We start from the raw sequence: 2,500 nt of genomic DNA, 5'->3' as shown, positions 1-2,500 counted from the left end.
CTAATATTTTGTCACTCTGGTTCCCCGACCCAGAGAGCCTCCGGGGCGGCCCCAGGATCTCCTGCCCGCCTCCGGGGACCCTCCCCGGGCCTGGGGGGCCGGCTGGACCCGGGAGGGTCCGGGTCTTCTCGGACCTCCGGGGGTCAGGGGGGGCACTCGGTCGCCTGGCCTGCCCGACCGAGGCGTGCGGCAGGCCGGGCAAAGAGCACCGTGATTCGCACCCTTGAGCTCCAGTGAAACCCCTGGAAGACATAAGCCCGACCCCACCGGGGCTCGACTTGGTACAATTTTGGCGCGACCTAATTTTTTGTCACTCAAAGGGTTTGGGCGCCTAATTTTTTGTCACAGCTCCGGCACCTAATATTTTGTCACTCTGGTTCTCCGACCCAGAGAGCCTCCGGGGCGGCCCCAGGACCTCCTGCCCGGCTCCGGAGACCCTCCCCGGGCCTGAGGGACCGGCTGGACCCGGGAGGGACCGGGTCTTCTCGGACCTCCGGGGGTCAGGGGGGGGCACTCGGTCGCCTGGCCTGCCCGACCGAGGCGTGCGGCAGGCCGGGCAAAGAGCACCGTGATTCGCACCCTTGAGCCCCAGTGAAACCCCTGGAAGACATAAGCCCGACCCCACCGGGGCTCGACTTGGTACAATTTTCGGGCGACCTAATTTTTTGTCACTCAAAGGGTTTGGGCGCCTAATTTTTTGTCACAGCTCCGGCACCTAATATTTTGTCACTCTGGGTCTCCGACCCAGAGAGCCTCCGGGACCGCCCCAGGACCCCCTGCCCGGCTCCGGGGACCCTCCCCGGGCCTGAGGGACCGGCTGGACCCGGGAGGGTCCGGGTCTTCTCGGACCTCCGGGGGTCAGGAGGGGCACTCGGTCGCCTGGCCTGCCCGACCGAGGCTTGCGGCTGGCCGGGCAAAGAGCACCGTGATTCGCACCCTTGAGCTCCAGTGAAACCCCTGGAAGACATAAGCCCGACCCCACCGGGGCTCGACTTGGTACAATTTTCGCGCGACCTAATTTTTTGTCACTCAAAGGGTTTGGGCGCCTAATTTTTTGTCACAGCTCCGGCACCTAATATTTTGTCACTCTGGTTCTCCGACCCAGAGAGCCTCCGGGGCGGCCCCAGGACCTCCTGCCCGGCTCCGGAGACCCTCCCCGGGCCTGAGGGACCGGCTGGACCCGGGAGGGACCGGGTCTTCTCGGACCTCCGGGGGTCAGGGGGGGCTCTCGCTCGCCTGGCCTGCCCGACCGAGGCATGCGGCAGGCCGGGCAAAGAGCACCGTGATTCGCACCCTTGAGCTCCAGTGAAACCCCTGGAAGACATAAGCCCGACCCCACCGGGGCTCGACTTGGTACAATTTTGGCGCGACCTAATTTTTTGTCACTCAAAGGGTTTGGGCGCCTAATTTTTTGTCACAGCTCCGGCACCTAATATTTTGTCACTCTGGTTCTCCGACCCGGAGAGCCTCCGGGGCGGCCCCAGGACCCCCTGCCCGGCTCCGGGGACCCTCCCCGGGCCTGAGGGGCCGGATGGACCCGGGAGGGACCGGGTCTTCTCGGACCTCCGGGGGTCAGGGGGGGGCACTCGGTCGCCTGGCCTGCCCGACCGAGGCGTGCGGCAGGCCGGGCAGAGAGCACCGTGATTCGCACCCTTGAGCTCCAGTGAAACCCCTGGAAGACATAAGCCCGACCCCACCGGGGCTCGACTTGGTACAATTTTCGGGCGACCTAATTTTTTGTCACTCAAAGGGTTTGGGCGCCTAATTTTTTGTCACAGCTCCGGCACCTAATATTTTGTCACTCTGGTTCTCCGACCCAGAGAGCCTCCGGGGCGGCCCCAGGACCTCCTGCCCGGCTCCGGGCCCCCCCCATCGGCCTGAGGGACCGACTGGACACGGGAGGACCCCTTGAGCTCCAGTGAAACCCCAGGATCGACCTCATGTTTTGTCACTTGAGGAAGAATCTTCAGAAATAATTTGAACCCTAACCTTAAAACTTACCCTAACCCTCTAACCCTAACCCTAACCCTAACCCTCTAACCCTAACCCTAACCCTAACCCTAACCCTAACCCTCTAACCCTAACCCTCTAACCCTAACCCTAACCCTAACCCTAACCCTAACCCTAACCCTAACCCTCTAACCCTAACCCTAACCCTAACCCTAACCCTAACCCTAACCCTCTAACCCTAACCCTAACCCTAACCCTAACCCTAACCCTAACCCTAACCCTAACCCTCTAACCCTAACCCTAACCCTAACCCTAACCCTAACCCTAACCCTCTAACCCTAACCCTAACCCTAACCCTAACCCTCTAACCCTAACCCTAACCCTAACCCTAACCCTAACCCTCCAACCCTAACCCTAACCCTAACCCTAACCCTCTAACCCTAACCCTCACCCTCACCTTAACCTCCTGCCCGGCTCCGGGGACTCTCCCTCGGAACCAAAGAGGGGTCCCCGACCTCCAGGACCAAGAGAGGGGGACAAGGTCAAGAGC

This window comes from Synchiropus splendidus, unplaced genomic scaffold, assembly GCF_027744825.2.
Source record: "Synchiropus splendidus isolate RoL2022-P1 unplaced genomic scaffold, RoL_Sspl_1.0 HiC_scaffold_49, whole genome shotgun sequence".
NCBI classification, from domain to species: domain Eukaryota; kingdom Metazoa; phylum Chordata; class Actinopteri; order Syngnathiformes; family Callionymidae; genus Synchiropus; species Synchiropus splendidus.
The sequence above is the reverse complement of the archived record's forward strand: the minus strand, read 5'-3'. Positions refer to the sequence as shown.